This window comes from Protopterus annectens, chromosome 3.part0 (genome assembly GCF_019279795.1).
Source record: "Protopterus annectens isolate FY-2018-M chromosome 3.part0, PAN1.0, whole genome shotgun sequence".
Taxonomy (NCBI): Eukaryota; Metazoa; Chordata; order Ceratodontiformes; family Protopteridae; genus Protopterus; species Protopterus annectens.
The window spans coordinates 1,644,883,952-1,644,908,804 of NC_056731.1; positions in this window are offsets into that span (position 1 = coordinate 1,644,883,952).

A 24,853-nucleotide genomic window follows, 5' to 3' on the forward strand; every position below is an offset into this window, starting at 1 on the left:
GAATAACACATACACATACTCACTTTTTTGTCATATAGAAAAGGAACATAACAGATGTATCAATAAATGTAGGCAGCTGCTAACAATAAAACATACCTAGGTAGATAAAGGACTATTTTTTGTGAATGCTTTCTAGACAAGATTTTTTCCATGAGGTACAGGCAGGCGCTTCCTGATCATATCTTTTAACTGTCTAGATTTTGACAGAATGCCCAGATTTTTGCTTCATATTGTTTGCTTATTCCTCAAAACATTTTGGTTTTCTGTCAAATCACTGGGATGTTCTGAGAACTGAAGTCACTAAATATTGATATACATTTGAGTTTCAGAGTTCAGATCCTTTAGAAAATGTATGTTAATGCAAACAATGTTACTCTAGCAACTCTATAAGTTTGTAAGAGCTATATTTAACATCTGCCCCTATTTTTTGGCCTTTGCCCCCCCCCCCCCATTTTGTCAGGCTTTGTCCAGATTTCTTGCACTAAGACGTTGAGAGGTATGTTCCTGATATGCTGAAAACGTCAATTTTTATTGTGAAATGAAAATACTAAGTCAACTTAATTTCTCCAAGTCTTTTGTGTTTCTAATACCATGATGGGAATGGACAATATGATTAAAGTTCATGAAATTACTATTGCTTCAGTCTTTGATGTTAGCCAAAAGTGCTCTTCACGGCACCTGCAATATGCCCAGAACTGACCCCTTCTACAAATTATATGGTGTTACATGTATTGGTACCATATCTCAGTATGACTGCAGATTATTTTTTATGAGACCCATTGCCCCTACTACTATTTGAATTGTCTGGGTGTCCTTCTGTGTCTGGGTATCCTTCTTCCACATTGTCATTGTTTCTGCCTGCAAATCCTGGTATTTTGTGACTTTGTATCTCTCTGCACATAAGAGACTGTAATCAATGGGTGTAGCAATTTCAATGATCAATGCTACTTTTGTCTTCTTTTCATGGACTACTATATCTGGTTTTCTCGCGTCTATTTTTTGAACTGTCAGTAACAGGTAATCCCATGTGATATAAAATTCATCATTCTCGATAATTCTTTGCAGCTCATGTTTCCAGTGCTTCTCAGCTACTTCAATGATGTAATGTTTGAACAATCCCCAGTATTATGTCTTTCAGTATACAGGCCTTCTGCCATTAGTGTATCACACCCAGTAACAGGATGTGCAACTGTTTCCAGTTCTGTTTTACAGAACCTGCATTTGTCTGTTTCTCGCACATGTTCAATGGATTTTGTAAACCAGCATGTATGTAGTCTACTGTCCTGGGCCATCAGTATTAATCTTTTATTTTTTTTATTTAAATTTACCTCTCCTTATCCATTCCTGTGTCAGATCCTGTTCTAAGAGTTTCCTGTACATGCAACTATATTTATGCCTTTTCCACATTTCTTGTCTTCTAAACTGATCTGTCTCCTCATATTCTTTCTTTTGTTTTTTGGCACATTCATTTGCTGCCTGATTTTCATCTACTTTTGGTTTAATTTCCATTCCCACTGATTTTGTTCTGCTAAACTAAGTAGGGAAGTCATCTTAGACCTGTTCTCCTCATGTTTTAAAGCTTTCACTATGTTTGGATCTGGTGGAGTCAGCAGATATAATCATTTAATCAGTTTTGAGGAGACCCATACCTCTTTCAGAATGAGAAATATACAATCTTGGCATACACTGATTGTTTTATATCATTTGAAAAGTGTAAAGTATTTTTCTTGTTTTCCTGTCCAAATGATCCAATACCTTTTAGGTCTAGTCAGTCATCCAAAACTGTAAGTTAGAACAGGAAGAGCAAATTCCTAGATGTCAGGATTGTTTTTAGTATTTTTTAGTCTTCTAAAATATTCCTTTCTGAGTTTTGTTCATATTTGTTCATGTTTTGTTGTTGATCTTTCATCATTTCCCAAATATTTATGCACTCCCTCCTGCTCAAGTTCCTTTATAGCACATTCCTATCCCAGGCTGATATTTTCTTGGTGCTACATTTACCCTGCTTTAAATGCTGCTTTTGCAGATTTATCAAGACCAAATGACATTCTTAAATATCATCTGAGAAAGTTTTGTGTGTTCAGCTCTTTCTCTGATGAACTATACAATTTTAAATCACCCACAAAAAGATGAGAAGTCTTCACACTTGTTTTCTGGGAGACAAATTGTAACCATGACCTAATCTGTTAAGTAGACAGCTTAATGGGCTAAGGGCAAAGCAAAAGAGCAGTGGTGACAGTCACCCTGGAATATCTCCCTTTAATTTTTTTTTTATCCCTGGGATAATAATTTGCCCTTTACCATGGCTTAGCTAAAAAGTGGTTTGCAATGTAATTGATTAATGTAGGGTGTATCTTATATATCTGTAAGCACTCCTTTATCCATGAATGTGTGATGCTGTCAAATGCTTTTTTTGTAATTTATTCATGACATACTCAGATTCTTTCCCTTTTTACAATTCTCCATTATGACTTTATTTAACAACAAATGATTTTTTGTTCAATATGACTTTCTTTTGTTTCCCTTTTGTTCTATTGTCATGACTAAGTTTTCTTCTAAATGACTATAAACTCTGGCATCAGTTCCAATATTTAGTTTATACATCATCTGAAGACAAGTTATTATAGCAATAACCCACGCCCGGGTGTGGGTAATGCTGGATTTACCCATGGTTGGCGTGGTTTGGTCCCGAGGGCGAAGCCCGAGGGTCCAAACAAAGCCAACCGTGGGTAAATACAGCATTACCTACACCCATAAGTGGGTTATTGCTATTATACCATGACATTATTTAAGAAAAGAAACTATTACTTTTCTTAAATAATGGCATAGTATAATGCCTGTTTACTGCCCTTCTGCAGATGTCTGGCATCCGCGGCAGTTCTGATGTACTGCGTGCCTGCGCAGTACATCAGAGCTGTGGGCAAAAGCAATGGAGAAAGCAAGATCTCCGTTGCTTTTTACTGTTTTGCTATGTTAAATGGGTTTAACATAGCGAGACAGTTTTAAAATAAGCAACAGAGATGTCCGTTGCTTATTTTAAAACTGTCTCACTATGTTAAACCCATTTAACATAGCGAAACAGTAAAAAGCAACGGAGATCTTGCTTTCTCCGTTGTTTTTTTTTTTAAACCTGTCTCGCTATGTTAAATGGGTTTAGCATAGCGAGACAGCTTTAAAATAAGCAACAGAGATCTCTGTTGCTTATTTTAAAGCTGTCTCGCTATGTTAAACCCATTTAACATAGCGAGACAGTGTTTTAAAAGTAGAGTTATACTAATGGAAAAAAGTCTGGGCGACCGGACCTTTTTCCATTAGTATAACTCGATTTACAATGTGCACGCTGGCCAATCAGCGTGCAGGTTTAGGGGGGGTCATGGTATAATGGTCTATAGTTTCTAGGGTAGTTTGCAGGTTCACTCTTAAGAATGAGTTTAATTTTTCCTGTTAACTAGGGTGTCTGTTTGGGATGCACATATAAGTAGCTCTTATTCAGGGCTAGAGCTTCTTGTAAAGATTAATACTTTTAGCCAGAAATTAGGTACTGCATCTGGGCCTGGGTTTTTTCAATGAAGAGATTTTCTTAATTTTGTTTCAGTTTCTCTGGCTGTTACTTCATCCAATTTCATATCCTTTACATCTGAACATCTATCCATTCGGCATCTTTGTTATATTTCACAGGGTCTTCATAGATTTTTCCCTGCTTGTCTATTTCTTCTTTTTGGTGGTGTTTCTATTCATTTTCTACACTTCCCAGTTTTCTATGAAACTTTTTTGAGTCATCAGTGAATTGCTTATTTTGTACTTTTCCTTTGTATTTATCTGCATATCTTCTAAAAGCTTTTCTGCCTGTGCTGAAATCTTTAGTTAATTATTTGCAACAGTGTACGATGGCTCCTGGTCTGTTCTAATACTGCACTTTGCTTTTATCACATCATACCTCTCAATCTATTAGTGCAGGAAATCTTGACAAAACCAAAAATAACATGCAAACAAAGGCCCCCAAAATAGGTACAACTTCTAAATTTTGCTCTTATAAACTTAGAAATTTAACAGAAAAGCGTTTTTTGCATTGGCATACATTTTCTGAAGGGTATGTAGCCTGAAACTCAAATATCTGTCATTATTTAGTGACTTCAGTCTCGATTTTCCAGAAAACTATAAATTTTAAGAGGAATGGATGAAAGATATGAGGCAAAAATATGGACAGTTGAGAGGTATGTATCACGTCTATCTTTCAAATATTTTTGTTGATCTGTTCCTTCTTCTATACTCTTCTAACAGTGACACTTCTTGTCTTAAGTGCTTTATAGTTTTCTCTGTTCAATGCTTCCACGATGACACTTGACTTTTTCCCTTCCTTTCCCTTATTGCTCAGTGGTTTTGTGGTAAGGCTATTCATTTAGCTGCACATTAATATATCCTATTTACTTTTCTGTTATAGCACATGAATTTCTAATACGTTTTGATTACTATATCCATTTGTTTTATCAGACTTCTAACATTTTGGGTTTCATTGAATTTCTGTAATCTGTTTCTTTCATTGAACTTTACATGTCTATCCATCTTTATTAAATCAAACAACTCTTCCCTTAGAAAATGTTCTTCTATACGGAGGGCGCATTCTTTGTTCTCCATTTCCTACAGACATTCTACAGGAAGTCCCAGAAAATCTTCCAGTGACATATTCTCTTCATCTGCATCATCCGTTGCTCTTTCATATGGGAACTCACTGGCCTATCGCTCCACAACATTGACTATGTCAGAGTGCCTGCTGTTTCCTGCTCCTTCCCTTGCTGTGCACCTCCAACTGAACTTTAGTACTGGTTTCCTGCTGAAGGCTCTAGAGTATCTTCATGTGGCAAGTGATCAGATGTTTCCCTTTCTATCTCTGTCTCCTTAATATGGGGATTCATTGTTCCATCATGCTGTGATATTACCAGAGGTGGATTTTCTACCCTAAATCCTTTACTTCACATAATTTTCTATTTTTTTAACTTCTCCATTTCTAATCCTCTTTTCTACTTCCCCCTTTTGCTATTGTGAAAATATTCATATTCAGATGCCTTTACCTGTATTACTCTTTAAATATCTTTGCTGCTACTTTTTTTTTACTGATTAGTTTTGCTTTCTCCTTCACATAAATATTGCACCATATTAAATCTCTTCTTTCCTATGTCCATATTTTGTCTTCAGGTGTCTCTGTCTCCACCTGTTTCTCCAAACTTTGGGACTTATTGTTCCATCATGCTGTGACATAACCTTTGTTAGACTTTCTACACTATATCCTTTTATTTTGCAGGTTAACTTCACCTTCTATTTATTTAACTTTTACTTTACTAATCTTCTGTTCTACATTCCCCTTTTGAGATCTTAATTTTTGTATTGTGAAAATTTCCATATCTGGGTACCTTCTGCCTATATGTTTCTTCAAATGTCTTTGGTGCCACCTGTATTTTTGTATTGATTAGTTTGGCTTTCTCTTTGCATAAATATTATACCATATCAGATCTCTTTTTCTTTCCCATTTCATGTTGCTTTTTCTTAAACCTTTCAAAAATTTCTAGGTTTTGTTCTTTATATTTTTGCACTTCCTCTGTCACTTTTTTCAAATGGCCCAAAGTTTCTTGGTCAGTATGTTTTAAATGAATCTGTTGTATTAATGAAAACAAATTTGCATTTGAAGTTTTTGACAGTTTTTCTCGTGCAAGTATTTTTCATCCAATTTCTCTCTTAATATTTTTGAATATCTTCCATCTGAAAATTCTGTGCTTCATGCATAATAGTAACAATACATAATTTCTTCCTTATCCTGAATCGTCCGCCTATCATCTTCTTGGCACTATTTTTCTGTCAGTTTTTGTGATTTTTGTGGACTACTACTTTTTTCTACAACAGTGGGGCCATTCTCCCCCTAAGACTAGCCCAGGAGTGGCCTTAGGTCAACTGGTGCCCTAGGCAAAAGGGCTCTATGGTGCTCCCCACCACACCACCCAGTGCCCCCATCCTGGTTTACCTACAACAAATAAATACTGGAAAAGTGCCCCTACTAGAGTGGCACCCTAGGCGGCCATCTAGTTGGGCTATGCCTAAGGCTGTCTATGGTCTAGCTGGGTCTATATTATAAAGTTGAAGCTTTAGGTAATCGAATACCTAAAGCTCGACACCTAAACAGCAAAAGCTGTAAACATCGAACGGCCACTTTTGCGAATTCTTTCATAGGGAAAGAATTTGCTTGGCCAGAGGAAAAAAAAAATTTAAACCCTAATCAAGTGGGGGGTTTGCCCCCACACCCCCTAACTAAATATACCAACTCCGAGATCGCTCTACAGTGGAGAAAATGGAAGTTTCCCAATAATGGCCAAGTAAATTCTTTCCATACGAAAGAATTTACGTAAGTGGCCGTTCGATATTTACAGCTTTCGCTGTTTAGGTGTCGATCTTTAGGTATTCATTTACCTAAGGTTTCGATCACCTAATATAGACACATCTAGCCTAACCTCATTGTAAGAATGTTTTCATCTGTTGAGGATTCTACACTGCCATTTTTTCCAGTCCTGGCACCAGCGCACATACCAGGATTTGTCACTTTTTTATCCCAGGACTTGTGTACCCAGCTGTCTTTATTTTTTAACCTACTTCTGTTTGTGAGATATGCTATATGAAATGCAGTCTAGATATCAGTGTCATGTTGGTGAGATTTTGTAAAAAGAAGGTCCACCTTGTGAAGATACTCACCAAGACTCGAGGATGAATTCATTTCCAGCAATACTGCTCTCTTTTGCTTGCTGATTTTATCATATTTCCATTCAGACCCCATATATATACTCATATGACATGACAGATTAAACTATGTCTTATGCCTGATCTGCAACAAGGGCAACCAGGCAGAAAAACTGATTACTGGAAGCTGACTTCAATTTCATTCATTCACTCATTAATTCATACATTTCTTTGATTACCCTCTAAATCTAGTGCAGGATAAGGGAGAACTGGTACCTCATCTGGTACTCACTGGGTACAAACCAAAAAAATTCATCCTGAATGGGGTACCATAATATTGAGGAATACACACTTACAGGCAATTTGGAGGATTGATAGTTCACATAAAATACATCTTTGGGATTTAAGAGGAAACCAAACTCTTGGGGAAAACTGAAAAACTGATACAGCCACAGGAAAGTTATGCTGACTCTAGACAGAGAACTGAACTGAAGCACCATGTACTATGGGTCAGCAATGCTAGCTACTGTGCTACTGTGTCACCTTAATTTCAATTTCATGTTTAGTTTTCACTTTTGATGACTGTATAAAATCACACTGAGCAAGAGCCAGTCATAGGCAAGATCCAGGGAGGAAACCATCAATATTGCTATATTTCTGTTCTCAGAACAAATTATAGGTCTAACAGGTGACATAATGAATGAATGTTTTACTTAGTCAAAGCACTTCCACGTGACATTAAAACTGAACCAGTAAAACATAAGCGCTAGACAACGTCAGTCCAGCATAATCAATAAAACAGATGTGGTGTGCAAGAAGAATTTGAGTCGCATGTATCAGTATGTTCTATACCCAGTCCCCCCTTGTGTATCTGAAGTGAGTAGTAGCTGTGGTATTCAGTCATAATGCATGGTAAAAAATGGCTAACATTACATTATTAGTGAGAGAGATGAGTGTAGAATGGAATAAAATCTTAACTAAGTATGATATAGTCTTAGACAAAATCTACAGAAATGTGTTTGGTAGCTTCCCACTTTTTTAAAAGTGTCACAGTTTTGTTTTTAATACTATATTTCAGATGTGGATTTCTGGTGTGGTGCTAAACATTAATCTGATAGTGATTTAAGATGAAGTGCCAACAGCACAGATTTCATGTTCAAAATTGCCCCTGTTTACATGTAGAATTTGCTGACTACACTTTTTTCCACTCATTGATTTGTGAGGCCTCTTCCTCTGCAGTTATTGTTCTACCACGGCCTCCAAGGATGGACCGAAGCAGCATCAGTACCTGGAAATAATTTATGTTTCCACTCAGTAACAGAATCTACAAAACATTTTAAACATTGGTTGTTTGTATAAAATATTACATATTGTGATTTAAATTGTTTTAATACAGATTCCTTTGTGTTTTATTGTTGATTTATTGAACTGATACCTGATCATAACTATACATTTTTAATTCCAGATTATGAAATACGCTGGGTGCAAAATATATAGAATTTTGTTTTAATATTTTTCTTTTGTGTTTTATTGTTACTTGTAAAGTGACTGTACATTGTACTGAATCTGATTCCTCTCACTTTCTGTTTATAAAGCAAAACCAGTAACTACGTTTAAAAAAAAGTAGCATCAATGCTGTTCTGAGGTTAGCCAGTAGAGGGCAGAACACAACTTGATTACCTGTTGTCCAGTTGAGTTCTGATTGAGGAAGAAAATCAACCATATGGTAACCTGCCTGCCTTTTGTGTATTTCCTTATCTCTCTCTCTCTCTCTCTCTCTCTCTCTCTCTCTCTCTCTCTCACTCTCTCTCTCTCTCTCCCTCTTTCCCTCTCCCTCTATTTTTCTTCCTCATATCTAGGCAACCAAATTCCAGTGAAACTGTAGGCCTCCCTATGGCAAAAGGCTTCCCATATTCTGTTTTAAGGTACTCATTCCTTATTACATTGTTGAAAGAAGTGCTTTGTAATAAAGACAGGAAATCTTTAAACTGCAAATGTGAATACTAGACTCAGGTTAGTGCGTAATATGAGGATCTTTTTTTTTCTGTTTACTGGTCCCTTCTCAGCCTTTCCTGTGACAGAAAGTGCTCATTCAGTCATTCTTTCGCACACTCTATTTCAGTTGCAGATATTTTTTCTGCCTAATAGCTAATTGCACACAGGAATGAGTGACTGATTACCTATTATTAGTTAGCAACTGGAGAACAGGAAGCTATCTTAATTGTTTAGTTTACATGGCCTGAACCTCTAAATCAGGATACAGTTATTAACAGTTCAATGCTCAGAAACCTGAAAATGGCATTTCATAATTCTTATATGACCGCAGCAAATTCTATAATTTAAAGATGGTAACTAACGAATGCAAACTTGTTTTAATTAAATTAAACACTCTATTTCAAAGGTAAGCAATAATATAACTGAAATATATTTAAAACTGTATTTGCTGAATTCAGACATCACGGGGAGGTTGTACTCTATAGTTTCAAAGCTCTGCTTCATTGGTAATTGGATGCAACATACAATTTTCTAGACTGGAGTGGGGGTTGGGATAAACCAGCTGACTGCTGCGTCCTTTCATTGAGGGCCTGTTTCTGTCTCAGTTTACAGCTGTGAAGAGACAAATGGGGATAACAGCTGATATTTTCAGGTTTACTAAACAAAACAGTGGATTTTCAGAGAATTATTTCTTAATCAGAATAAGCCAGAAACCAGAGTTCTTATGTTAATGATTCTCTTGCGCAAGTATGCAAACATAAGAATCACCAGTAAACACAAGATTGTTATGTGGTGGAGAGATTTTAAGGAACGGGGTACACTTTTTTCACTTGCATTTTTTTTCACTTGTGCTTATGAAAGCAAACATGCATATAGTATTGCACCTTAAACTTGTCATTGCTGATAAGTGTCTTACTCTGATTAAAAAAATATCTCCATCAGAATATGTAGGAAAGCAAGTAAATACCAATAACAATTTATCTCCCACTCACTTTTGTCTTCAGCTTTTTTTTTTGTTGACTGTCCTATAGTTTACGTGTCAAGGGGCCATCTTGACATATATTTCTAAAATGTTTAATACTTACTGTCTGTACGTAATAGTTCAAGTCGTTTTAACTAACAAGATTCATGTGTTGGCGGTATCATCAAGTGTAAGAAAGTCAGGTTAGACATACATTACAGAGGAAAATAAACACATGTGAAGGCAATCAGTCTGGTTAAAAACAGAAGAGGGAAACAATCCTCACTTCCTCCTTTATTATAAAGCACATGGTCATGTGACCTCTCTTGACCTCTCCACACCAACGACGTCAGTGTAAGAGCACACATACGATCATTCACTCTCTTTTAGTATTATCAGCCAACACCCCCACTTGCTCTTACGCTGTGTATACATACATTTTAAGAACATATTTTTGGATAACTTTTCCTTCACATTCCAAATACGTAATACATGAACTTTCAATCTTCAATTTCGTAGCAGGTTTAGTAAAGATATCTGCAACCATGTCCATTGGGCAATATTCAGTGCTTATTTTGTCATCATTAAATGCTGACCTGACAAAATGATACTTAATGTCAACATGTTTACATGTCTGTTGTCTTACTGGATTCTTCGACAAAGCGATTGCTCCTTGATTGTCCTCAGATATTGTTACAGGCACATACTTGCACTCTCCATCCATTCCACTCAACAGCTGCACAAGGTACAGACTCTCCTGTGTTGTTGCTGCTAATGTCATGTACTCTGCCTCACATGTAGATAAAGCTACCGTTTGTTGCTTCTCTGATTTCCATGAAATAATAGGCCCATCTCTATTGAGGCTAAAGCAATAACCTGTTGTACTACGTCTATCGTTTTGATCTGTTGCCCAATCTGCATCACTGTATGCTACAAGCTGAAGTTTCCCTTCACTTTTCTTGCAACCTTCTTGAATTACCACATAGGTGGCAGCCCCCTTAATACAGAAGAGGTAATAAGAGATCTGAGGACCCAGGTAGATAGTAATCTCTCTTTTGACAATCATATTGCCAAAGTAGCTAGGAAATCCTTCTATGTGGCCCATCTAATTACTAAAGGGGTCGCATCTAGAAATAAAGAGGTTATAGTGCCCCTCTACTCGTCACTCAGCAGACCCATCATAAAGTACAATGCCCCATTTGGGATGTACCTCACAAGACACTTCCAACAGCTGGAGAGACCACAAAAGTATCTCACCAAGAGGATTACTGGCCTCAAGCATATGTCCTATGCAGCCGACTGAAAAAACAACGGCTGTACTTAGTGGCATGTTGCTTACTCAGAGGTGATCTCTGCCTGACTTACAAAGTCATGTCCAACTCAGAATTGATGGACATGCTCCACCTAAAGAAATCCAAGTCACTGCAAGCCATGTGCTCTAGTGAGTTAAACCTCGCCACAACAATAAATAGAACATGCTGGAGGGATAGATTCCTGTCACAGAGACTCCCCATGCTTTGGAACAAAATTCCAACAACTTGATATCACCATCCCAGATAGCAATAATGCCGAATTAATTCTAACCAAATTCAAATTGAACCCAAAAAATATATTAATATCATAGGAGGCTACATTACCCCTGGAAACAATATTTCAATTATGGAAAACCTACTAGAATGGATCTCAAACTCTCTACCTCAAGAAAGCATCATATTAGGTGACTTTAACATAGATTGGCTCAGCTGTACTAGTCAGAATCCAATCACCCATATTAACCTACATGGATTTTCCCAAGTCATTACATCCTCTACAAGAAATGACAAAAGAACCAAACACCAGTCCATTCTGGACTGGATACTTGCATCCCATCCTTCCCTTGCCGCCCAAGCTGGATGTCTTCCAGACTTACTCAGTGACCACCAACCAACATATCTACTAAGAACCAAAACTCCACATATGAGTCAAGTAACACATAAAGAAGTCAGGAACAAAAAGAACTTTAACCCCAGTGCCTTTAACAATGACCTAAATAGTTGCAACTGGACCCCTTTAAAACAACTATCACTTGATGATGCAGTGCAACACTTTAATTCAACCTTCCTAAACACTGTTAACCACCATGCTCCCCCCCGAACCATCAGAATAAAAACTACACATGCCCCCTGGATAACTAAGCCCAACAAAACTATTCTTAAAGAAAGGAACAAAGCATGGGATCAATATCACAAAAACAAAACCCAAATAGTAAAGCGGAAATACTTAGAACTGCATAACAAGGCCAAGAAACTCATCAAAATAGACAAAACCAACTATTACCAAAACCTACAAGAAAAACATGCCAAAACTCCCAAAAAATTCTGGGCTGCAATCAATTTGGTATTGCGGCCTGGGAAAACTACTACCCCCACACCCAAAATCGGTAACATTGACAGTAATATTCCCACACAGTTTAACAAATACTTTACTGAGACTATCCAGGCCCTAGCTAATAACCAAATTAACACCACTCATCCAACTCCAGCATAGACACCAACCATAACGGTAACACAAACTAGCGACTCACACTTTAGCTTTCAACCAGTATCTATCAGAACTTTCCTAAAACTCCTCCAAAAGCTCAAACCTACCACCGTAGCTGCAGACAACATACCTGCAGAATACCTCCAAATAGCAGCAACTGCTATTGCCTATCCTGTCACTATTCCCATCAACAGATCAATCACAAAGTGCAAAATACCCCAGCTATGGAAAACTTCCCATATAATTCCACTACACAAAGGAGGCAACTCCTTTGAACTCAATAACTATCGCCCCATTGCTATATTACCACCCTTATCCAAAATCCTAGAGAGGGTCATACACACTCAACTTATGAATTACCTCCTTGAAAACAAACTGCTATCCAAAAACCAGCACGGCTTCAGCCCCTTCCACAGTACGTATTTCTTTCACCAATACCATTAATTATCATAAAAATCAAGGACAACTTGTCTCAGCCATATTTTTAGATTTATCAAAAGCTTTTGACATGGCCAACCACAGTAGACTCCTCAACTTACTCTCTACCCTTAACCTCAGTACCTCTTCCATCACATGGTTTAAGAGCTATCTGTCAGGTCGGTATCAGACGGTAAAATGGCAAAACCAACTATTACCCCTACTACCAGTGCCCTTAGGAGTACCTCAAGGGTCTATCCTAGGTCCATTACTCTTCACTCTATTCACCAATCAACTCCCATCCTCCACCCCCAGGGCCACTGTTATCCAGTATGCTGATGACATCACTATCATATGTGCAGCCATCACTCCAGACCTTCTTCTCTCACAAACACAAAATGCTTTCTCACTAGCAGAAACCTGGTTCTCTAACCATCAGCTTATTCTCAACCCTAATAAAACTAAACTACTACTTTTTTGTTCCCATAAAACTGCCCACCTAGCTGTCAATTTCTCAATCACTTCTAACAACAAAACTGTAATTATCCCAACTACCCACACCAAACTTTTAGGCATTGAAATTGATAACAACCTTAGATTTGATATCCACACTGCCCAAACCATCAAGAAAGTACATAAAAACTAGGTCTGCTCTATCGAAACAAACAATTTCTCTCTAAACAATCTAGAATCACAGTATCCAGGACACATCTATTATCCACCCTTCTGTATGCTTCCCCTGTACTTACCAACCTTCATAAATCTGATTTTAACAGGCTAGAATCCTGTTACAACAAGATAGCTAGATTTGCCACTGAATCTACATGTAGAACACATCACTGTATAGCCCTTAAAAAACTAAACTGGTTAGAACTCCCTCAACTATTGCAACTCAATCAGCTGTCACTAGCACATAAGCTATACCACCACCCAGACAATGTCCCAGCCCTCCAACATCTTATACAACCTTACACCACAAAAAGAATTTTGAGATATAATACCCTTAATATTCTTGAGGTCACCAATTACAAAAATGAAGCAGGGAAATCTCTCTATAGCTACTGCATCTCCAAACTCTGGAACTCTCTACCAGCCACCCTCACATCCAATACCTCCACTACTCAATTTAAAAAAACTCCTCAAAACCCATCTTTCTAACAAATGGCTATGCTCCTGTAACACCCCTGTGTAAAGACAAAGATACTAAAAACTACTCTTCTCATCAAGTTTCTCATTTTTAATGCTACCTTTTGAAAGCATTACAGCTTTATAAAGTTACTGAATTTCTAAGAAATGTATCCATAGTTCCTACTAAACTACTATGTAAAAATGTCCTAGGAAGTATAATCACATAGTACTGTAGATTCTTATTAATCCTTCTATATTTGTTTTGTATACTACTGTATTGTCTGTATGTTACTGCATTGTATGTAAAATGGAGCTTTTCTTCTCGGGCCTCCGCTGTAAATGGACATGTGTCCAGTCGGACTTTCCCAGTCAACAAATGTAAAATAATAAATAAAATAATAAGAAAATTAGGTAGAGCCCCTCACTAACATTCTTCAAGAGAAACCTTGACGAGTGGATGGGTAACAGAAAATACAACCCTGGGAACACTTCATTGGCTCTGCTTGATAGAGGATCAGTTAATTAATCAATGGGGTGGCGAAAGCCGACACACACTGGCTAGTCTTATAAATGCCCTCGGGCAGATAGCCTAGTACCTACCTATGAACCTATGAACACAGCTTTCTGTCCAATGTACCTTTTAAGTATCTTAACACTTAGCATTAAATGAGATTCACTTGGTTGTAACAAATATTGTGAACGTTTGCTTACAATCCAGCTAAGATCCGGTCTCGTGCTTGCCATAACGTATATCAAACTATCCACAAGCTCACGATAGTGCTTGCCATAACATATATCAAACTATCCACAAGCTCACGATAGTGCTTGCCATAACGTATATCAAACTATCCACAAGCTCACGATAGTGCTTGCCATAACGTATATCAAACTATCCACAAGCTCACAATAGTGCTTTCCATAACGTATATAAAACTATCCACAAGCTCACGATAGTGCTTGCCATAACGTATATCAAACTATCCACAAGCTCATAACGTATATCAAACTATCCACAACCTCACGATAGTGCTTGCCATAACGTATATCAAACTATCTACAAGCTCACGAAAATGCTTGCCATAACGTATATCAAACTATCCACAAGCTCACGATAGTGCTTGCCATAACGTATATCAAACTATCCACAAGCTCACAATAGTGCTTGCCATAATGTATATCAAACTATCCACAAGCTCACGATAGTGCTTGCCATAATGTATATCAAACTATCCACAAGCTCACGATATTTTCTTGGATCTGTAGATTCACTGTCACATTCAAAGTTTTTTTTTTTTGTTCGGAAGGGGTACTTCTTACTTTACAATTAGACATACAAAATTTCTCAAGAATTTTCGTGATGTACCTCTTTTGGTTCATCTTTACTTCACCACTGTTCTGGGTAAATTCAGTGCCTAGAAAATGTCTTAGCTTTCCCAAATCTTTCATTTTAAATTTAGCTTTGAGCATTTCCTTTACATCGTTTAGTGATTCATTGTCACTAGCTGCTATAATGAGATCGTCAACCCATATAATTAGGACTGTTTTATCATTTTCAGCTTGTCTAGTGTATACACAGTGGTCTGCAGAGTTTTGGATAAAACTATTTTCACAAAGATAATTGTGCAACATTTTGTTCCAGTTACGCCCTGATTGTTTCAATCCATATAATGACTTATTCGGTTTACAAACCAATTTTTCATCATTATTTGATTTCTTTTCAAAACCTTCAGGTTGCTCCATATACACCTCACAGTCTATAGGACCATGTAAATAGGCCGTTTGTACATCCATCTGGTGCAATTCTAAATCGTACTGAGCTGCCATCTGCATTAGGCTTTGTACAGATGTCATACTCGCAGTTGGTGCAAATGTTTCATTATAATCTATACCAGTGACTTGACTGTAGCCTTTAGCTACATAACTAGCTTTATAAGTCTCAGTATTATCTGCATTGTCTTTTACAGTGAAAACCCATCGACCCCCCCCCCCCCACTGCATTTTTATCTTCCGGTAGTGTGGTGAGTGTAAATGTGTTGTTTTCCTTTAAAGACTTAAGTTCCTCCTTCATGACTTTGACCCACTTTTCTGAGTTAGACAAAGTCATGGCTTCCTTAAAGCTCTGCGGTGTGTTGCATATTAATCGGTAACAATAGTCAACATTAACTGTCACATAATCGTTGTTTTCAACTTTACACTCATAGTCCTTCAAGTATGCAGGTGGTTTTCTCTCTCTCTTAGAGTAGTTTGTGTCCTGCCTTTCCTGTTTATTTTTTATTTTATTTATTTGCAATTTGATTACCGGGGAAGTCCTCTGGGCCGAATTGGCCCATTTTCGGTGGAGGCCCGGGGAGAAAAGCTCCAAGATGCATTATACAATTTAGATATAAATGATAGTTAATGTTAAAGATCTTATGTAGAATAGTTACTCATAAATGCATTCAATATCATGCATAGTTAACAAATTCATTATGCTTGAAGGTAGGGATCATACAGTTTCATTTGAGGAAAACAGATATGGGTTAGGTGTGGAAACAGTTTACATACAATCCTTTTACAAAAATGTAAATATGCTTTACATACACACATCAACAGTAGAATGCTATTTACAATATTTACAAGGTTGGGCTGTGTGAGGGTAGCTGTAGGAGGTGAGAGCTTAGAGAGAAGCTATAGAAATTGTTGAGAGCTTAGATAGGCTCATAGGAAGATAACTATGAGAGTTGTAGAGCTTAGGAACCAGAGCTAGAACCCCCTTGGATTAGGTTGGGTGAAGGCAGGTACATTTCCATTTAGTGGACAGGTGTTTGAATAGTTGGGTTTTGAAGTTTTCTGAGTTTGGTATGGTTCTTAGTGTGGAGGGAAGGGAAATCCATTTTTTGCCTAGTGAGAAAGATAGGAGAAGTTGGCCAGCAGGACGTTTAGGTTTATCGATAGTAATTAAGTTCTGATTTGCAGATCTGAGAGCTCTGTTGGGTGTATAAGGGGGAAGGATGTTAGTTAGAGCGGGACATTTTGTTGGATGAAATATGAGTCTATGTGCAGTAGTGAGTTGGCGATAGTCTAGGTAGTTTGGGAGTTCAAGCCAATTCAGGGATTGTAGTTTTAGGCAGTGATGGGTGGTATTTTTAGATTTAGAGGCAAATTTAGAGATTTTGTTGTAGCAGTTTTCTAGTTTAGAGGTGATAGAGGAGGACAGGTTGGTTAGGAGAGGGGCTCTGTATAATAAGGAAGGAAGAAGATTCTTGCCTTATTTTTGTGTCTCCTTCATTCATTATAGATTCAGTGTGATTCACTTGTATTTCTTTTGTGATTTGACTATCAGCTTTTGATTCTGACTTAACATGCACACTTCTTCTGGTATTAACATCTTCATCCATCACTTCTGGGTCTGTCTGAAACTGGCATTCAGCTACATTCTTAGTAAAGAACTTGACTAACCTGTGTCTAAGGACCCTTCCTGTGTCAGGATAATAGGCTGGATATGATGGGCTGTTTTTATCATATCCGACAAAGATTCCCTTATCACATCTTGGGTCTAACTTCTTTTTATCTTGTCTGTATGTATAGCACACTGATCCAAATTATCTCATCCTTGAAATATCAGGTTTCTTCCCTGTTAGCATGAAGAATGGGGTCTGCCCCACACGCCTGTTATAACATCTGTTGCGAATAAAAGCAGCAGTCATTACTGCATATGTCCACAACTCTTTAGGTAAGTCACTCTCTATCAACACACAGCTTTCCATTTCGAACAGTGTTCTCCAATTTCTCTCTGCTGTCCCATTCTGATGGGGCAAATAAGGTGCGGATGTTTCATGTCTTATAACATTTTTACTCAATAGTGACTGAAAGTCTTTCAACATGAACTCAGTGCCATTATCTGATCTGATACACTTTACCTTCCCATAAGGGGCTGAATCTGCAATAAACGTTTCAGTCGCCTTGACTGTATTACTCTTGGCTTTCAGAAAGTAGACAAATATTACACCCGAGTAATCATCAGTAAATGTTAAAGTGTACTTAATGCCATCTTTTGCTACTGGTTCAATTGGGCCTGCCAAATCAGTATGGACTAGTTCAAACACTGCTTTTGCTCTTGCATCTGGTTCTCTGTTTCTGCTCTGTACTAATTTCCCTTGCATACATGTTTCACAATCTAGGTTAGGTTTCTCAACTTTACCTTTAATTTTCATTCCTTTTACCACTTTTTCAAATTTTGGCACATCTTCAAAATTACAGTGACCAAGCATTTTATGCCATACTTGAATGTCATAACAGCTCTGAGATGCATCATAATGTGTCTCACTATCGTTTTCTTCATCATATGTGTCTAAATAATAGAGTCTATCACACTCAATTATGTCAAACCTGGTGCCGTTTTTATGTGTCTAAATAATAGAGTCTATCACACTCAATTATGTCAAACCTGGTGCCGTTTTTATGTGTCTAAATAATAGAGTCTATCACACTCAATTATGTCAAACCTGGTGCCATTTTTGTATGTGTCTAAATAATAGAGTCTATCACACTCAATTATGTCAAATCTGGTGCCATTTTTATGTGTCTAAATAATAGAGTCTATCATACTCAATTATGTCAAACCTGGTGCCGTTTTTATATATGTCTAAATAATAGAGTCTATCACACTCAGTTATGTCAAACCTGGTGCCATTTTTGTATGTGTTTAATAATAGAGTCTATCACACTCAATTATGTCAAACCCAGTGCCGTTTGTATACATGAGTTGGTCCCGGCCTTGTTTAAAGTTGATCGAGGCCCCTTTGGACGTTGCTGCCTTAACAGAAAAAATGCTTTGTGGATACGTCAGGATATACAGCACCGGAGTCATCATCACCTTTACTTTGCACCCCTCTGTGTTTAGCAGCCATACCTCTGCATTACCTCTCTTCTGTGCAGCCCCACAGGTTCTCGTTCCATCAGCTAATTCCACAATGTGTTCCTCCGGTTGGAAAGTTGCATCAAAGTATTTAAACTTTTTCAGGTCGTTAATTATGTGTGACGTGGCACCAGTGTCCACCATTAATCCCTTCTGTTTTAATTCACGGATTTGATGCTCATTTATTCTTAAGAGAAATATGTGATCATCCACGTCAGTTGCTTGTTTCACATTGTCTTTCTTCTTTCGTCTACAGTTACTGTCCCTGTGGCTAGTATTTTTAAACAAACTACACCACTGTCTCTGCCCTTTATATTCTGTCCAGCATTTTCATGCCTTGTGTCCCTTTTGGCCACAGTTATAGCATATAATCTCTGCTTTTACTCTTTCCCCAAGGCCACTTGCTTTCATCACATTATCATTACTTACATTGGCATTAAATTTCTCAGTATGTTCATAGCTTCTTAACCTTGTTTTGAACTCACCAAAGCTCAACTTATCATCATCTTGCGTGATGTGGACTGCAAATGGTTTAAAAGTTTCAGGCAACCCTTTCAGAATCATCGCAATTAGAAATCCATCACTGAGCTTCTCCCCAGCATTTCTAAGTGCCGTGATGGCCGTCTTAGCCCTAATAATATAGTCTGTGACACTTTCACTGGTGGCCTTCTGGAGGCTTGTTAATTCGGTGTATAGGCTAATTACCCATGGCTTCCCTTTCTCAGCATAATGGTCTCTTAGGATCTGAAGCGCTTCTCTACCGTCGTCTGCAGCTTCTCTCATGACGAGGGACAAACTTTTGTCGTCTAAGAACTGTATTAGTTCTGCATATGCCTCCTCATTTTTCTCAGCATCATCGTCACCTTCCTCCTCATTCTTGTCTTCCTCTGCGTCCTGCTGCACATTTCACAAAATGGCATCTTTCAGCCCTTGTAAGCGCAGGTGTCCCAGAAACTTTGTCTGCCACAACTCGTAATTCTTCTCATCTATGTCGAAACATAGTCTATGCCATCGGCTTCCTACTTCCCTCCTGGGCCCATAACCTGTTGGCGGTATCATCTTAAGGATAAGAAAGTCGGGTTAGACATACATTACAGAGGAAAATAAACACATGTGAAGGCAATCAATCTGGTTAAAAATAGAAGGCGGGAACAAGCCTCGCGTTCTCCTTTATTATAAAGCACATGGTCATGTGACCTCTCTTGACCTCTACACACCAACGAGGTCAGTGTAAGAGCAAGCATATGATCATTCACTCTCTTTTATTATTATCAGCCAACAACATGGTACTCCCATGAAAGTAGGAAATGTGATAACTACTGTGCAACCATTGACTGAAACGGGTAAACTTATGTGGAAATGGAAAGAACAGGCAGTTTATTGTCCAGCTTTCTTTTCTTGTAGAGAGTGTAGGGATGACACCAAGTGGAGGCTGGATTCAGGACAGACACACACACTCATTTACACCACATATAGACACATTACAAATGGGAAGAGCATGCACTATCCACATCTGAGAGTAAGATGAACTGCAGATTTGAAGGAAGGATGGAATCCCCTAAAGGTTCACTGCCATCCTATATTTCACCATCAGCACACTAGAAGACTGCCAGATATGGAGATCTAGTCATAGTTTCTCCAATTTCACCAGTTGGGTAGTCATTGTTCTTTAATAAGCAAGCTTAACTATTCTCTTTAAAGAGGCATACCTCTCAACTGTTCTGATCTTCACAGAATATTCAGATTTTTGCCTCATATTCTGAGGTTGCTCTTCATAGAATTTGTGGTTTTCTGACAAATGATTGAGGACTGAAGTCACTAAATATTGGCATGCATTTGAGTTCAGACTTACCATGCATTTTCTGAATGATATTAACACAACACTTGTTATCCTAGCAACCTTTTATGTTTATGAGACCAATATTTAAAATCTGTCCCTGTTTTGGGGTCTTTCTCCCCCATTATTTTTGGCTTTGTCCAGAATTATTGTGTTTAGAGGTTGAGAGGTATAAGCAGAGGTGCAGACCGAGAGGCCATATCTTGACATCTGTATTTGGTCTTTCAACCAATGTGCTGTTGCTGAGCTAAGGGGTTAAAGGTCTACATGGGGAGAGGGAACAACTTCCTACAAAGAGGGCAATTGCTGTTAGATAGTCCTTGGTACTGTCAGAAAATCATGAGGGATGATGGAGAATATGCAACCTTCCAAATAAATAATTGTAACTGAAAAAAACACACATTAATGTTAACATATGCTGAGAGATGTAACCGTATTTGCTTTTCAGCAAAATGTGTGAAGCTGCTAATAAAGTACATGTATAAGGTTGTCACCTTTTCAGATACCCAAAAAGGGACAAGTTTTTACAAAAACAGGAGATTTTGCATGGCAGATCATGCCCTCATTTAGTACAAAGGACTATGTTTAATTTTATTACCAATATAAAGGCTTCCCACTGTGGAATGTTAGTAGCTTTCATTTTTTTAATATCACATTAAAGTGCTTCAGATATAGAATAACAGAAAACTTCAAGAAGTGTTAAAATATTTTTTACCATAGAATCATAGTACATTTGCCAAGTTTAAGTTTATTTTTATGACAGGAAGCAATTCCCGAAACAGGGACTATCCTACAAAATGAGGGAAATGCCATAAACCAAGACACAGAGACACTTCTTGGCTTCTGAAGTAGCCTGCTAATTTCGCCAGGTCATATTTAAAGGACATGCTGTAATTAAATGAGAAGACATCCTGTCCATGCATGTATGCTCCCCCATGTGCCAAAAGGGGCTACCATCTTTGGCATGGGTGGCCACACATATGTCACCAACAATTGGGCCCCACTGGCTGATGAACGTCCACCCTTCTATAGGTCCCTGTCAGTGGATTTATGGTGCAAGCCAGATTGAGTGCTAGCAACCTTTCCTCCTAGGATGGTCTGTGCTGTCAAGTGCCTGAGCAACTTGTTGAACTCAGGTCACCAGAGCTCATACCTCCCAGCTGTCCCTGGTTTTGCAGAACATCCATGATTTTGCCTCATGTTTTTATCCTGTTCCTTGTAATTTTTGTAGTTCTCTGGTAAACTACTGAGGATTACAGTCAGTCAATAATGCCAATCAGTGCAGTTTTATACTACTTATTAATTGCATGTTGATGCAAAACCTGTATGAACTTTTTAAGTGAATTAATGTAATATTTAAAATGTCCCTGACTTTAACTCTTTTGACTCCCATTATTTTTGGTTTTGTCCAGAATTCTTAAGAAAGGAAGTGTAAAGGTGTGCTGCTGGGATGTAGTCAGGGCTTTGTCCCTCTATAGCACTAGCACAGGCTACATAATATAATAATCTTAATCATAATATCTGAAGCGCTGTTAAGTGACTTTGCAACCTTATGTACTTCTTTATATTACTAATCATGCATGAAAATGCATTTACCTTGTATTCTTCAGTAACCACACATTAGTTTTTTATCAATTTATTTTTTGATTTCCTTTATTATTGTAACTATTTCCAAATGCTGATATATATATATATATATATATATATATATATATATATATATATATATATGTGTGTGTGTGTGTGTGTGTGTGTGTGTGTGTCTGTATTATATATATTTAAATAACTATCTAGTATATATATATATATATATATATATATATATATATATATATATATATATTTATATATGGATTCCTATTACAAGAACGAAAGTTCACAACTTCGAACTTGTAATAGGAAGCCTCACTTACGCGAAAGTTCACTTTAACGAAAGTGAACTTCCGCGAAACTGCACTTCACGGAAAGTACCGCAGTACAGTAGAGGACATCAAAAAACAAGCTATGTCCTCCACTATGGTGCGATAGTCACAGACCTTAGGGTTAGGACACGGGTTAGGGTAAGGGAATAGTTAGTAAAGTTATCCCCTTACCCTAACCCATACCCTAACCCTAAGGTTCGTGACTATCACATCATAGTGGAGGACATTGCTATGTCCTTCACTGCGCTGCAGTCGTCACAAACCTTAGGGTTAGGGCACGGGTAATGGTAAGGGGATAGCCCTATGGGCTATCCCCTTACCATCACCCGTGCCTTAACCTAAGGGCTGTGAGTACTGCACGGAAGTTCAGTACGATGCCCATTCGTTGTACTGAACTTCTCGTAAGTGCACTTTCGATTAAGTGCACTTTCGCTGCAGTGTGCATTCCATACACTATTTCAAAGTAGTGAACCTTCGATCTAGTGTATGGAATCATATATATTGGATAATTCTTTTTTTTTTTTTTTTTTTTTTTGGATATAGTTTCAGTTCGTTGAATTTTTTTTTTTTTTCTCTCTCTCTCTATATATATATATATATATATATATATATATATATATATATATATATATATATTGCTTCTACCTTTTATTCATTCTTTCACTGAATGGACAGCATGTAAGCATGCAGTATTTGCTTTTTACAAAATAGATGCAAATATACATTTTTCCTTGAAAATTGTATACTGTTAAAATTAAATTCCACAACAAAATATTCTACTTAGTAATGTTTGAATAGCAACAGGGCCCCTTGCCATAGACCGTACCTCTCAACCTCTTAGTGTAAGAAATTAGGACATAGCCTAAAATAATGGGGGGGGGGGGCAAAGGCCCAAAATTAAGGATAGATTTTAAATATTACTCTTAAAAATATATAAAGTTGTTAGAATAACAGAATTTGTGTTAGCACACATTTTCTGAAGGATATAAAGGTCTACTTTCCTTTCTGCATTTTAGGATGATTTCAGTCAATATGTATAAGCAGCAAGGAGTGTGGGGTAGAACCTTCACACAGGGGTAACGAGGGCTTGATCACCAGCAAAAATATTTATTTAGGTGGTTTGGGGTTTGCTGTTCCAAACCTTTGATGCAAAAGGCTGTGTTCAATTCCCACACCAGGTACATCAATTGCTGGCACTGCAGTACAGCATAAGGGGGGTGCTGCACTCCTGCATGTGCCATCCTTCACAAGAGATGTTAAACCAAGGGCCCATATCCTTGAGCTGGTGGTAGCTCAGGTAGATGCTTACTAAGGGGATGTTTTTGTGTATGGGGTTGCTTTCTGGTAATCTGATCACCAGGGATTAGTATCTGTGTATTCACTCAGTTGTTGGGCTGCAATGTGTAGGAGCACAATTAACATAATTTCAAATGAGCACCTCACAGGTTCCTAGTTACTGTGACAGTTTTAGTTTAATTCATTGTTTTGCATTCTCAAATAATTCAGTTGAAGTGAAGTGTAATGGTAACAAATAGCAGTAGCGTCAGTGGCGTAACAGGTAGCACACTCACCTTTAGTGCAGAAAGCTATGGGTTCTATTCTCAAACTATGTAAATTAATTGTTGGCACAGATTCCCTAGCACCTATTTAAAAGAATACGGGTCCTTTATTTATGTACAAAAATAACTCTTATTTACAAAATATTTACATGTTTACAAATATTTACAAATGTACAAATTTAGAAATACAAATATATTTACACATATTCATAATTTCCTTTACAGACGTACTAAATTTCATCCCTATTAGTTCCCCCATTCCTTTTTCCATAACCACTGCCTGATTTTACTTAATATTGTTGTTAAAATCCATTTACCATTAAACATAATTTCATTTATTCTTTCCTTCCATATAACCCATATGACATAAATAACTTTTCATCTATTATTTTAACATATTCTTTGCTTGTCTTCTGCTAATATCCATATTTGCTTTACCCACTACCTTTATAGCTTGGAAAAACATCTTCTTTACATAGTTTTCCCCATTACTTTGTCTACTGTTTTTCATTTCCAAAACACATGTTCCTTAGTTTTATTCTTCTTCTTCTTGACAATGTAAACATATCCTGTCACTTTTCCTTTCATATGGCATATTTCCTTTTATCGGTAATTTATCTATTGCCAGTCTCCAGAAAAAAAAATTGCCATAAGTTTTATAGCTTACATTTTTTCTTCTGTTAAGATGTTCCCATAGTTTCACATAGTAATGTTTTATCATTACATTCTGATATCATACTTTTCTATCTTTTCTATATCGTCAGTTTTTATTTTCCATAAAAATATTTTTTTTTCTTGCTAACATTTTATTTCTTCATTTATACACTCCAGAAAAGACAGGTTTGTTTTATTTCATCTATTGTTTTTTTTTTCCTTGCTGAATTCTATTTACATCTT